Genomic DNA, 15,231 nt, shown 5'->3' on the forward strand with positions numbered 1-15,231 from the left:
CATTCATCCTCCCTCCCATCCCCCCAGCACATATGTAAAGATCTGTATATATCTGTAATTTATTTATCTATTTATTTATATTAATGTCTGCCTCCCCCTGTAGACCGTGAGCTCGTCCTGGGCAGGAAAGTGTCTGTTTTTATAGTATGCTCTTCCAATAATAATGATGGTATTTGCTAAGCACTTACTATGTGCCAAGCACTGTGCTTAGTACAGTGTTCTGCACGCAGTCAGCTCTCAATAAATAGGGTTGAATGAATTAATGAACAAAAGCGGGGCAGCGATAGAGGAATAAAAGAAAGTGCGTCTGATACGATTTGAACGCTGACGAACTAAGAGCCCGGGCTTGGGAGTCACAGGACGTGGGTTCTAATCCCGACTCCACAACTTGTCTGCTGTGTGACCTTGGGCAAGCCCCTTAACTTCCCCCTTGCCTCCTCTGTAAAATGGGATTCAGACTGTGAACCCCACGCGGGACAATCTGATTACCTTGTCATTACCCCAGCGCTTCGAACAGTGCTTGGCGCATAGTAAGCGCTCAAAAAAAATCCCATCATCATCGTCATAATAATAATGTTGGTATTTGTTAAGCGCTTACTATGTGCCGAGCACTGTTCTAAGCGCAGTCGGGGTAGATAGAGGGTCATCAGGTTGTCCCACGTGAGGCGCACAGTCTTAATCCCCATTTTACAGATGAGGGAACTGAGACACCGAGAAGTGAAGTGACTTGCCCAAAGGTTAGATTAGAACCCATGACCTCTGACTCCTAAGCCCGTGCTCTTTCCACTGAACCAGGGAGCTTTTTGTTTGTTTCCGCTCCACACAACCTCGGGGCTGGCTGGCTGGCCTCCAGGTGTGTTGGGCTGGGCCCGGCCCACTTCTCATCACGGGTCCTGGCTGCAGGTGAGTCTGGCCCACGACCACCAATAGCAGCATGGCCTGCTCCCTCGCACAGGTGAGGGGCTTCCTGCAGGAAGCACGTGGGGCTGAATCTTCCTCACGCCTCATCACAGGTCTTAGCTGCAGGTGAGTCTGGCCCACGACCACCAATAGCAGCACGGCCTGCTCCCTCGCACAGGTGAGGGGCTTCCTGCAGGAAGCACGTGGAGCTGAGTCTTCCCCACGCCTCATCACAGATCCTGGCTGCAGGTGAGTCTGGCCCACGACCACCAATAGCAGCTGCTCCCAGGTGAGGGGCTTCCTGCAGGAAGCGCGTGGGGGGTTCTGCTGCCCTCCCAGCCCGGCCATCCGAGGTAGCCGTGGCCTCCAGCATGGACCTGCAGCAGAAGCGGCCTCTCTGTCTCATCACCGCCGTCTAAAGTATCCTGGTTCTTTCACGCAACGCCAGCCCCCATCCGCAGCCCGAGCACCGCTGGTCTCAGCAGAACGGACAAGCATCTTTAAACGCCTCGGTGTCTCCCCTTGCTCTGGTACGAGTCCATTTTTATTTCCAGATCTGAGTCTGATAAGGGTTAATAGTGGTAATAATAATAATGTTGGTATTTGTTAAGTGCTTACTATGTGCAGAGTACTGTTCTAAGTGCTGGGGTAGATGCAGGGTAATCAGGTTGTCCCACGTGAGGCTCACAGTTAATCCCCATTTTCCAGATGAGGTAACTGAGGCACTGAGGAGTGAAGTGACTTGCCCACAATCTCCCAACTGACAAGTGGCAGAGTTGGGATTCGAACCCATGACCTCTGACTCCCAAGCCTGGGCACTTTCCACTGAGCCACACTGCTTCTCATATAATCATGGTACTTGTTAAGTGCTGTTCTAACTGCTGGGGTAGATACAGGTTAGGTTGGATGCAATCCCTGTCCCACAGAGGGCTCGGCTCACATTCTTAATCCCCATTTTCCAGATGAGGTAACTGAAGCCCAGAGAAGTGAAGTGACTTGGAGTAGACATGTGACAAAGTTGGGATTAGAATCCATGACCTTCTGAGCCCCAGGCTCGAGCTCTAGCCACTAAACCAAAGAGGGATCGTTTCTTCTCTCACTGTCTCTGTCTCTTCCCCCACCTCCCGCCCCTCCCCCGCAAAAACAGCCTAGAGACCTGTGAGTTTTCGCCTTTGTGGAGGAGCAGATGGGCTTTCTCTGCAGGGTGGTTGATGGGTGGGTTTGGTTGTGGTTCTTATTATTAATAATTGTACTGGGCATTTACTGTATATTAAGCACTTGGCAGAGTACAGTGTAGCATCAAATACATTCCCTGCCCACAACAAGCTCACAGTCCAGAGGAGACAGACATTAAATAAATTACAGATAAATTTGATTGTGATTGAGGGAGCAAAGCAGGAGGGACCTTGAGGGAAATATTTGAGCTAATATGAAAGAGAGAACCTAATCCACTGGCAGCGAGATTCCGTCAGATCAATCTTCCTCGGGACCCTGGGAGCCAGACCCTCCAGAGGCTGAGATGGAGGACATCAGATTATCCTGGCTTTTTGCCAAAGACCTTGAGTTTCCCTGAGTTTTGCTGCTTTCTCAAAGGGCCATCAAGTCCCAGGCATCAGGCCTATTTGTGAAGCATACAGATATTGAGGGATTGGGATGTGGTCTGTTTCCTAAAGACTTAGCCACATTATTTGCCCAGGCATTAATGAGATTTATGCAGCTAAGTCCTTATGACTTCACTGCAAGTTTACCTCTGAGAGTATATTTCCCTCCTCTTTCCTTGTATGGTATTTTGTCAGGGTCTTACTGCATGCATGATTTCTACCTTATAGGACCCGTAGTACTTAATCTGACCCAACTCCAGGTGTTTAGGGTCAGTCTGAGTAATTTGAAATCTTGCTTTGCATTGAGGCGATAATTAAAATGAATTCGATCAAAATGAGCAAAGTCGACTGCTTCATAATGAAGAGTGTGTGAATATATGAGTGCACAAACCTATCTACAAAGACATTTTGTGCTATGGTCATGTTATTATAGCTATGTTGGCCTTTCACTTCACAAATCATTTTGATTTTGCTATCCCAGGCTGCTTTGAATCTGTGAAATAATCGCTCATTGCCTGGCCCCATTTATGGATCAGACAATACTGGTAAAGACTCCTCTAGAGATTGTAGCTGAAAGTTTCTCTTCTAGTTAGAGTGGAAACTAATTAAACTTATAGCTTCTTCCACCCATTTGTCTTCATGTCTAGAAATTTGATAGGAATTTTTGATCTTTTGGTGAATCCACCTTGTCGGCAGTTATTACTAATTAAAGACGGTCTACAGATTGCAGGCAAGCAAACAGAATTAGATTGTGAGTCCAGTGAACAGGGACTGTGGCTTCCTCTTTTTTATTTTATTTTTTTCCCTTTCAGAATTGAGTACACAGTTGGAACCCAAAAAGTGATAAATAATAATGATGAGTAGTCTTGGGTTGCTGTTTCCAGAATATCAATCAGCTTGCTTTTGCTAAGAGCCTTTTGAAGAGAGGCAGCTCTGTCACAGTTGCAAGTATGCCCTGCTCTAGAGTAGTCTTCCATGAAAGACCCTCACAAGTCTTCACTGAGGGTTCTCGAAAATTCAAGGTGGCTTATGAGTAACAGCCAACTTGGATATTCAAGATTCAGTTTGTGGATTCTTTTTGCTCTTATTCCCACTTCAGTGGACCCATTTTGACGTTCCCCCCATCTGGGGGTGAGCAAGGGAAATCAATCAGGGGTATTTATTGAGTGCTTACTGTGTGGAAAGTGCTGTACTAAGTGCTTGGCAGAGTACATTGCAGCAGAGTTGTAGACAAGTTCCCTGCCCATGCTCCCTCACTTGAACTTTGAGCCTGGCAGTCTTGCTGCTTAGTACAGTGCTCTGCAGAGGAAGTGCTCAAATATGATTGAATGAACGATATTAACTGTGGTATTTGTTAAGCACTATCTGTCAATCACAGTACAAAGCACTAGGGTTGATACAAGATAATCAGGTTGGTTGGACTCATGGTCTATGTAGAAGGGAAAACAGTATTCAATCTGTATTTTACAGATGAGGAAACTGAGGCACAGAGAAGTTAAGTGACTTCCCCAAGGCCATTCAGCAGTAGGCAGAATCTGGGAAGACAGCATTCACATAAGAAATGGTCAGGTTGTTAGTGGATCAGGGTCCATGTTGCCCCAGCCCTCATTTCCCTGGTCCTGTTCATATTGGTTGTATTTAACTGTTCTGAGGAGCTCTCTGAGGGGTCCTAAATGCCTCTGATCTCCAAGGAATCTCAGTGAGGATTTGGCATATTCCTCTGGCCTGTCCCCTGGCTGGTATTGTGTGGGGGAAGGGCCAGTCGGAGAAGGAAATGTTTGGTGTTTTGAAGTGCTGTCAGTTACCACCCTATCATACCCTTTTATATCTTTCTCTACAAAATAAGTAGACCCACCTTCTAACCTCAGCCACTATTGACCACTTCAAAAGGATTTAGCCAATCAGAAGTGTATACGCCCTGTTTGATTCCCCTGAGTTGCTTTATCTGTTCTGTGTAGAGAGCTTTTTGTTGATGTACTGTTGTACTGTATGTCCTCATCTCCATAGTGAAAACTTTAGAATAAAACTGCTTCCTCAACAAACTGAAATCACACCTCAAAACCAATGCAGTGGAAGAAGAGAAAAATGCTGGGTGATATGGGTTCCGTCTTATTCTTTAAAACAACTCATAGTAACCAGGTATGTCCTGTGTTTGCATTGTCAGTGGTGTCAAGACCTCATATCCTTGAAGATGAGAGAGAGAGAAAGTCAGAGATACACTGGGATTTCCTTCCTGGAAAAAGAAGGCTTGGCATGTGCAACAGAATGGAAGGTTCAGGGATGTTAATCACTTCTCCTTTTATCAGACAGTTTTATTAAGATCAATGTTTTTTGTTGCCAAATTAGAGTGGACCTAGAGCGAACTTCCCAGCAGTTATTAACACAAGTCCACATTTGCTGGAAGAATCGGGTACCTCCACGTGCTCTGCCATAGCTGGAAGTTACACAATATCTATATCATTTTTCACAGCTTTGTCATTAGCTGGTAATGATTTGATTATTTTGCAGATGAATCACAGTATAAATCTCTTTCACAAACACTACCTCTAAGTATTAATCAAAACCATTAAGGCAAGGCAGTCAGAGCAAATTAAAAAATTTGCATGTCTAAATTAAAAATTACAGTAATACATCATAAATAAATCTTTTAAATTCTCTATGGTCTCTATGAGCATCTTTTTTTTTTGTGTTCCGTAATGAGCCCGTGAATACAGAGGTTTAGAAGGGTGTAGTCCAATTTCAAAGGTAGCAGTCAGGTCCTTTGGTTGACTCTGGTATTGACTTTTCCCGGAGAGAAAGACAATTTTATTTTCTGTACGCTTTTTGCTGGAAGAGAGCAGAAAGAAGAGGTAGAGAGATCCAAAGGGAATGAAAGCGATCACAGATGATTTGCAGTGTCTTCAGTTGTAGGAGAGTAAATATTTGCAAAAGGTGAGGCATCTTTTTCAAATAACTCTGAACTATGAAGAAAATTACTGATTTGCGTTTTAGGTAATATTTCATTTTAGAACTATTAACACATTACTTGCAATATGGGAGGAAATTAGAGGGCTCTAAATGATGAAAGCCACCTTTGGCATTAAAAAAACTATTATTATTCCCCTGAAACAGTGAAGCAAATTAAAACAAGAAAATGAAACTTTCAAGTGCCCTGGATTTTAAAAGGTATTTTTCCTTCATTTATCAAATTTTTTCAAAATTACTTCTGTACCACGGGAAGCCTGCTTGAAGAAATCATTCATAAGGCAGAAAGTACGTCTTTCAGAATGCTTTGCCAAATAGTTGAGAGAAGTCAGATTGCATGATGTGTAAGTTATCATAGAGTAAAAAGTTTGAACAAGAATCAGATAACAAGAATACAGAGGGTTCTTTCTGAGTTGACTACAATGAGCTATCGTAATGGCAATCAAAATTATGAAACACTTTTCGTATTCACAAGCTATAACCTAATTAACCTATTTGTAACCCATTAACCTAATTAAGGCTCATAACTTCTCTATGAGGTAGGCAATACCATCCCACATGAACAGGGAAGAAATGAAGGCAGAAAGCTTAGGGTCAAACTTTTATAAAGGGATTGATTGACCATGCACTTGCCGTCCTTCCTGTAGTGCTTTCATGAGAAGCAGCATGGCCTAGTGAAGCGCACAAGCTTGGGGGTCCAAGGACCTGGGTTCTAATCTCGGCTCTGCAATTGTTTGCTGTGTGACCTTGGACAAGTCACTTAATTTTTCTGTGCCTCAGTTTTCTCCACCGTGAAGTGGGGATTCAATACCTGTTCTCTCTCCTACTAAGACTGCAGACCCCAATCCGGGACAGGGACTGTGTCTGACCTAATTAACTTGTACCTACTCCAGTACTTAGATCAGTACTGGACACATAGTAAGCCCTTAATGAGTACCATGAGACAAACGAATATGTGTATTTTACGATAGTTCTCGGGATTTTCCATCCAGTGAACTCAAAGAGGACTCTCATGACCCCAAGTGCCCTCCTCAGACCTACATCCAAATAAACATAAGCCCAACCTGATTTCCTTTGGATGTAGCAATGGGATTTCAAGGTTGGTGGAAAGAGAATGTGAGAGGCAGCCTTTTCATCAACATTATATAATTTTTTTTTTACAAAAATAACAAGTTTAGTGCATTTGGGCAGTTTCATTATTTTTTTCCTCAGGAAAAGTAGGTTTGGATCTTGTGAGACTGTGCCAACAGAGGAAGTACACAGGTTTATATGAAATGAGTGAAGACATGGGATCTAGAAGTAGTTTGAAGGACTGTTGGGAGTATGAAGTTTGCCAAATGGTGAAGCCTTAAGTCTGTGATAGCATCCAATTCAGGATGAGAAAGTCAACCATGTGTGGGCCCAGTCTTTAATAATAATAATAATAATAATAATGTTGGTATTTGTTAAGCGCTTACTATGTGCTGAGCACTGTTCTAAGCGCTGGGGTAGACATAGGGAAATCAGGTTGTCCCACGTGGGGCTCACAGTCTTAATCCCCATTTTACAGATAAGGGAACTGAGGCACAGAGAAGTTAAGTGACTTGCCCACAGTCACACAGCCGACAAGTGGCAGAGCTGGGATTTGAACTCATGAGCCCTGACTCCAAAGCCCGTGCTCTTTCCACTGAGCCACGCTGCTTCAAAGAGTACTTTAAAGAGTATATGCCCTCTGTACAGGGCATTACATGTCCAGGAGTTCCAAAACATCTTTATCCTTGCTAATTAGCAAATTTGCCATTGGCATCCCTTCTGTCCAGGCCATCCCTTTCCCAGTGGTTTTGGAATAATAATAATTGTGGAATTCATTAAGCGCTTACTGTGGGCCAGGCACCATACTAAGCTCTGGGGTAGATAGAAGCAAATCGGTTTGGACACAGTCCCTCTTCCACATGGGACTCCCAGTCTCAATACCCATTTTACAGATGAGGTAACTGAGGCCCAGTGAAGTGACTTGCCCAAGATCACACAGCGGAAAAGTGGTGGAGCTGGAGTTAGAACTCATGACCTTCTGACTCCCAGGACTATACTCTATCCACCCCACCAATGGTGCTTTTCTACACTCTGAAAGCACTCTGTTGCCCAGTTGGATGGCAGCAGGGTCAAGAAGCTTCTGAAGACATCGCTAGAGCTACGATTTTGCTAGAGAAGCAGCTTGGCTCAGTGGAAAGAGCCCGGGCTTGGGAGTCAGAGGTCATGGGTTTGAATCCCAGCTCTGCCACTTGTCAGCTGTGTGACTATGGGCAAGTCACTTCACTTCTCTGTGCCTCAGTTCCCTCATCTGGAAAATGGGGATTAACTGTGAGCCTCACATGGGACAACCTGATGACCCTGTATTTACCCCAGCGCTTAGAACAGTGTTCTGTACATAGTAATAATAATAATAATAAATTGGTATTTGTTAAGCGCTTACTATGTGCAGAGCACTGTAAGTAAGCGCTTAACAAATACCAACATTATTATTATTAGAGGCAGCACAGCCAACTCATCAGAATTTGTCCTAGATAAAGAAAATGACTAGAAATATGGTTTCAAGGACTGCTAGACCTATTCCCTTTAGTTGGCCTTTCCTGTTCATATCAGACCTAGTCTGTCTTTCATGGTGATCTAGGAAGAGAATGAATGAGTGGTTGGATGAAGATATAAATCTCCCTTAAGAAAAGCTCTCTCTAGTCATTAGACTTCTACCTCATAAGGCAGGGCTTGTATCAGTGATCAGTAAGTTGATTCTTAAGAAGGTGTAAGAGGGTTAATTTCAAGAATTGTATTGCTGCTGAAGGAAAAGACAAGAAAAAGAAAGTGTAAGAATTGCTTAAAGTGGTGACTGAAGTGGTGGAAGTGTAGCGTAGCATATTTAAAGGAACAGTGTTAAGTAGGTTTAAAATTTTCATTAGTCCTTCAGTACCTCTTTTAACTAGGTTGTTTTCAAAATATATTTAATTATGTATTTGCATTTCCAGGAAAAAAATCTGTGCTCCTCTTCTGACATTCTGAAATGCCAGCATTTAGCACTCCTGAGCAACAGAAATAGAAACAAAATGATGTGGCTGAAACTCAGTTGAAATATTTTTCAAGCACCTTGGAGTGTCTATGTGTGGAGTTTCTGTATGTATATAAGCTATCTGGATAGTTGAGACCTTAAGTACCCATTAGCCAGACTACATGATTATTTTGGGCACCTGAAATAGCTGGATAATTTGGTATTGTTTTGGAGATTTCAATTCTCCAGAAAAAGTAAGAAACAAGTTCAAAGGTGTTTATTGAGCACTCCCGTATTCTGAGGAATTGCAACGGATAGGGTTTATTCCTTGAGATTCTTTGATCTGTGTGGGGAAGGCAGGATTAAGAGGAAAATACAGGAGATAAGTAGCCCCAAGTAGACTCAGGGAACAGAGCGTACAAGATAAACATGTGCAAGCAACAGAACCATGGCTGCATAATTGACGGGAAAAATCAGACAAAGATTTTCATCAGCAGCTACGACAAGAAGCTATCACTGAAGTCTGATACCAAGGCAGCATACTGTCTAATGATGCACTGGTAGATAAAGAAGCAAAAAAGAAATGAAGGTCAGCTTGTCCTTTAGGAAAATGAAAGATGGTTGCTGCAGGTCACACTGAAGGTCAACCGAGCATTTTTGTCGCTTCAAGATCTGTACTGACCACAGATGTTCATTCAGGCTTCTCAAGCAGTTTCATCAGCATCATCTTTGGGTCAAATTGAATATCAAATGGCATGACAGGATCTTAAGCAATGACATCCTGGAATGCAGTCTTTCAGTAACATCAAAGCTAAATAATGCAGCTTCACTGGACCAGACACGTGAGGAAAATGGATGACTGTAGAATACTCAGGCAGCTGCTAGATTGAGAACTGAAAAAGAACTATAAATATTTTAAAGGCACAGTAAAGCAGTCTCAAACCATGCAGTAGGGCAGTGGACTGACAGGTAAAAACAGCAGCACACCAACCTGTAACCAGGGGATTGGTGACTCTCCTTGTACAAAACCTTCGAGAAGATCGCGACACTAACAGGATCAATAGAAAACAGCATGCGCACTGAAGTGTTAAATTCAACAGCACAGCAAAAGGCAATCTATGTGCTTATTCAATCATATTTATTGAGCGCTACAATTCAGCAACAAATAGAGACAATCCCCACCCAACAACAGCCTCACAGTCTTAGTGTGATAGGGACTGTTGGCTATGCCTTATTCATTTTCTGCTACTCATAAGCACACACCCTTGAATAAAGGTGACCATCATTGCTGGGATCTTCAAACATTTGGGCATTTATAAACAGAAGTAAATGAGGGCTGGGAGAAGAAATGAGAAAGTTGGAGTAGTTGACTGTTCTGTCAGGGGGAATTAATCTAGGAAGTTCTCATGGAGGAAGAAGGCCTTAATTAGAGTTCTGAAGAAGAGGGCCGTGATTGAACAAAAAGAAGGGATTAGCATAAGCAAAGGCTGGGTAGTGAGAAGATTGAGTGGCAGGATGGCGATCCGGTTAACTTGACTGAAGCATAGAGCAGGAACAGACACGCAGGGGGAGATAAGGGTGTGGACAAAACCTCTGATGAAAGGAAAAGATACTTTTGAAAATGATGGAAAATTATTTGACCTTGCCTTTTCATTACGGGTATGGTTTATTAGTCACTCTATTTGGAATATGCCCTTCCCAGAGCAGCGGTAAAAGATATTGCAGAATAATAGAGATAAGTATCAGTTTAGGCTTCTTTAATGCAGTCACATTTAAAAGTCTATAAGTGGACAACTAAATCACATGCAGGCCTAGAAGCAATAGCAGTGCATAGTAATAACCAATTCAAGAATGAGAAGCCATGTTTAGGCTTGTCCTCATTGGTCTACATCAGTGATTTAATGATTTTAAGAAATGAACAAGACCCTCTTTCTCACATCTTTGCCAACCAGGTGTACATTTCTTGGCCACTGATTCTCCTCTTTCTGCTCCCCATCTCTCCCCTTCCCCCCTTTTCCCCTCCCCCTTTTCCCCCTCCTCCCCCTCTCCCTTCTCTCTCCTTTTCTCTCCCTCTCTCGTCCCCGTCCTTTATCCCCATAACTCTCCCTATTTCTCCCTCCCTTCTCCCCTCCCTCCCCCTTTCTTTTCTCACTTCTCCCCCTCCCATCAAAGATATCTGATTTAAAAAATAAACTCAAAGACTGTATCTGAGATTCTTTATGATCCTATCTATGGAAAATCTCAGCCTGCATGAGTTTCAGGAGATACTTATAGGTATATCATGTGCAAATCATTTTGATGCTGCTTGGTATGGTTGAGGTTCATTATTGATAATATAAAATGATCTTTTTTGGTACATTTTTCCAGATTAGTCTTTTTCTTAACTCAAATGGCAGATTTGCACAGAAAAAAGCTCAAATTATCTGCAAATTTTAGTGCACAATATTTGAGAAACTTCTTTAAGTTATCAGATTTTTTAGCTTTTAAAAGTCCCTTAGCTACTGTGACATGTTGGGGACATGAGGTGTCATAAGAGTGTGCTCGTGTATTCTGGAATGATGATTATTTGTATTTAAACTGATATAAATGACTGAGTCACTTGGGATGAAAACTCGTTTTGCAATCCATGAGAAGGGGCAGATTGCTTCTGACAGGTCTAAACAGCCCTATAAGATAGGATCATTTAACTATATTTAACACCGACAAAGGAATGCTTGATTAATGTCTCCCACCCTAATATCAAGGGACCGTGAGGTCACCTTCTCAAACAAATAGGCAGTAGTTATGACTTCAAAATTCTACCTAATTATGCATGATTGCAACATAGTTTTAAAAATTCTAGTGAGGACAGGTTCAACCAGGATCACAGGCAGATTTTCTCAGCTCTTCAAAAATGGGTGAGGTGGAAAAAGTTCAAAAGACTGTCCTTAATTGAAGTTATAGATTTTGAGTTTAGTGCTGAAGTAAAACCAGTAACTACAATAGCCCCGCAAAGTGATTTCAGACAGAGTTTAAATGTTGCATGGTCTGGTAAAGATCTCACTGAAGTATTGTCTTCATTTTCAGAGACGTTGAATGGTGATTAGGGGTTTGATTTTTGTGCGAACCTTTCTGGTCCCATTGGTCTTTTGGTGTTGTTTTTTTCAGCCCTATGTAGGTTTTGAATTACAATCAGTTCTGCCATTGTATGTATATGTGTGTGTTTGAGGGGCAGGTTCACTATGTGTTTTTTGGCTAGAACGCTGTTAGGAAATTGGGGACCATACATTTAACAAAGCTAGTTGGTTAAAAATGTGCGGAAGGAAAGAGTTTGTGCACTTGTATCTGAGCACATGTTTGGTTGAGGCAGACACTGAATGTGGTTGGGCAAGAACGCTATCCCTGCATTTAAAGAGCATTGGCCATAGTGATATTTGAACTGTAATCTTAGGGTTGATATCCAGGATTTGAGTTAAACCGTGGCCTACTTCTCCCATCTGGAGTTAATTGTAAGCACTGCTAGCACATTTTGGTTACCCCAGGGATACTGACATTTCACAGGGTGGGGGGAGGGGGGAGCCATGTAGGAAGTTGACTAAAGAGCAGAATTACTTGCTGCTCCAGTGATTCTGCTGTGTAAGCCTTCTTTCCCTGAAACAGGTTGGAAAGCATTGGTTCTAATAACGCTAAATGCTGCCCCCTGCTCAGTCCAGGGAGGAAGTGGTTAAGGAGTGACCCTATTACAAACTTCACTCTGTCAAACCTCTCCCCTGCCCCTCCATCCTTGGGGCTTTAAAATGCGGGCTTGCCCAGTGAATGGCGAATTTCCCTGCCAATGGGATGAAGAAGAGGTAGTTTAAGGTTCCTCCTTTCACAGGGAGGGGTAGACCCCAGAAAGGATGGTCTCTTTAGATTGGTAGCGATGACTCCTTCACTTTCTTAATTTAGTCTGTGGGGTTTAGATCAGTACTGCATTGGTTTCATTCCATCGTATTTACTGAGCGCTTGGGAGAGCTATGTGCAGAGCACTATACTAAGCGCTTGGGAGAGTACAATACAACAATTATTATCATTCTGGCCTTGTTTTTAAACCAAATGTTTGGAAGCGAGAGTCTATGCCATTATCAGTTTTTTTGAGTTTTCAAAATCGTGCCATGTTAACCATACAAGATTTTTGCCTTTCAGTAGCATTAGACAGTTTCTTCTATTAGTAGAATCATCAGTGGGGATGAGTTACACTTGCCCTCTCAAGAATGTTTTCCCACAGTTGACCAGCCCAGTTAGAGAAGGCCTCCTTGATCCAGTAAAATGCCAGGGGTTCTGGCTCCAATAGCCAAATGAAAGCAGAGTTCAACAGTTCCTTCAGACACCTGGAGTTCTTACTCTGAGATGTCTGATTATATTCCTGATCAGAACAGCTGTTATTGGTTTAGATGCCACGATATTCTTGGATTAGGTGAATGATTTGCAGTCTGCCTTGGGGATTACTGTGATTTCATTTGTCTTTCAATGTGCTAATTCATTTATTAGCCTTCCTTTGCAGAAAAGTTCATAGAAAATAGGCCTGGGAGTCAGAAGACCTGGGTTCTAGTCCCAGCCCCATTACTAGTCTGCTGGATGGCCTTGGAAAGTCATTTCGTTCTCAATGCCTCAGTTTCTTCCTCTGTAAAATGGTGACAAAATATTTTTTGCTCCCTCTTAGACTGTGAGCCCTTTGTGGGACAAGGACCATTTGATGTGATATCTTGTACTTATCCCAGTGCTTGGCACATAGTTACCTCTTAGCAAATACTAATAGTGTCAACAGAAAATTTCAACAGCTTTTAAACTGGACATGTGTTCCTCGTGCCACTCAATTGGAGGTTTGGAGTGCCGATCGTTCCAAGACATTCATAATGAGGCTTGGATTTTGGCTTTTCCATTAGCCATATAGGTAGATGCCTGGCTTGGATCAACGCAGTAAAAAATAAAACACTGGGAAATCACTGTCCTCCCTCAAGGAAAAAACAACAACAAAACAAGAAAAGCTCGAGTTCTTTCCGAGTTCTGCTGAAGCAGTAAAAAGCACAGGCCTGGGTGTCGGGGGATTTAGTTTCTAATCTGGGCTCCACCATTTGCCTAATGTGTCACTTTGTGCAAGTCACTTAATTTCTCTGTGCTTCAGTTTCCTCACCTGAAAAAGGGCGTTCAATACCTGTTCTCTTTCCTACTTAAACCAAGTCCCATGTGTGTCGAAGACTGTGTCCCACCTTATTGTCTTTTACTCAGTAAGTAATACAATACTTGGCACATACCAAACTCTTTGCGAGCAAGGATCCTGTATTATATTCTCCCAAGTGCTGTCTGCACACAGAACGCAATCAATAGATATCACTCACTGACAGAATAATAATAATGGCACTTGTTAAGCGCTTATTATGTGCCAAGCGCTGTTCTGAGCGCTGGGGTAGATTCAAGGTAATCAGGTTGGACACAGTCCCTCTCCCATTTGGGACTCACAGTCTTAATCCCCATTTTACAGATGCAATAAGGCACAGAAAAGTGAAGTGACTTGCCCAAGGTCACACAGCAAACAAAAGGTGGAGCTGAGATTAGAACCCATGACCTTGACTCCCAGGCCTGTGCTCTATCCAATACGCCATGAGTAAGCGTATAACAAAGACCTTAATTACTATTATTATTAGGATTCATTGTTGCATTGCTTCCTCTTTCCCATCTCAGGACAGGCCCCTTTCTATTATATAACTTTTAACTTCATTTCTCTGTATGACCACTTCCAATCATTTAACCATAAACATGGAGCAGCTTTTCTGTTCCAAACGATTACCTCTTAGCCCATGGTTAACTCCAGGATTGGATTTATGGAGCAGAATGGGGGGCTCAGCAAGAGTTTCCTTCCTCCCCCAGAAATATCTCTTGAGCTAATCAAGAGGCAGTTTGGCCTGGTAGGTAGAAAATGGGCCTGGGAGTCAGAAGGATTTTGATTCTAGTTCTAGAAGGTAAGTCACTTAACTTCTCTGTGCCTTATCTGTATAACTGGGGATTAAGACTTTAACTGGAGATTAAGACTTTGAGCCCCTTGTGGGACATGGACTGTGTCCAATATGATTGTCTTGTATCTACCCCAGAGTTCAGTACAATGCCAGGCACATAGTAAGCACTTAAATACAGTTAAAAAAAATAGTCAACAGGTCTCCTGGGACTCAGGCTGACCCTGGATTATGAGCTGGCCAGTAGCATAATAAATTTGTTAACCCAGACCACCACAGATGATTCCTTTTCAGGCAGGGGTGCTTCGGTCATTGGGCAATCTGGGTATTTGACCAGGGTTTACTGCCCTCAGAAAACTTGCCATGGCTGCCAGTGGGCTCCCACACCCAAATGGGCATCCACTGTGTTCACCACAGCAGACTCAATGGCACCTTCTTTCCTGTCCTGTATTCTTAACCTCTGAGCCTTGTGTCCTATTTAAAAAGAGCTCCTGCAGAGCCAGGGATGGACAGAGCTCCAGGGTGGGGACCTGCACCTTAAGGGGAGACTAGGTTTTCACTGCCAGAGCCTCACAGAAATTAAACCTGGCCCTGTCTCCAGAGTAAATCTTGTTGGGCTCTCAGGGAATAAAGAAACTACAAGTGAGTATGAGAGTGAGTGTTTTAAATGGTAAAACTCGACCTATGCAGTCACACAAATCAATGAAAAGCATTTATTGAGTGCTTCCTGTATCCAGAGCACTGTATTAAGTGCTTGGGAGAGTACAGTATAACAGAG

General features: G+C 42.9%; 1 long non-coding RNA gene across 1 annotated transcript in view; it reads left to right on the forward strand.

Annotated features, from left to right (window-relative positions):
• Positions 1-1,243: 1,243 nt before the first annotated feature.
• LOC120638571 overlaps positions 1,244-15,231 on the forward strand; it is a 284,021-nt gene continuing 270,033 nt past the window's right edge. The window contains exon 1 of the long non-coding RNA XR_005660287.1: positions 1,244-1,430. This is a non-coding gene — a long non-coding RNA (uncharacterized LOC120638571). The remainder of the gene's footprint in view (positions 1,431-15,231) is intronic.

Source organism: Ornithorhynchus anatinus, chromosome 8, assembly GCF_004115215.2.
Source record: "Ornithorhynchus anatinus isolate Pmale09 chromosome 8, mOrnAna1.pri.v4, whole genome shotgun sequence".
In the NCBI taxonomy this organism is placed as follows: Eukaryota; Metazoa; Chordata; class Mammalia; order Monotremata; family Ornithorhynchidae; genus Ornithorhynchus; species Ornithorhynchus anatinus.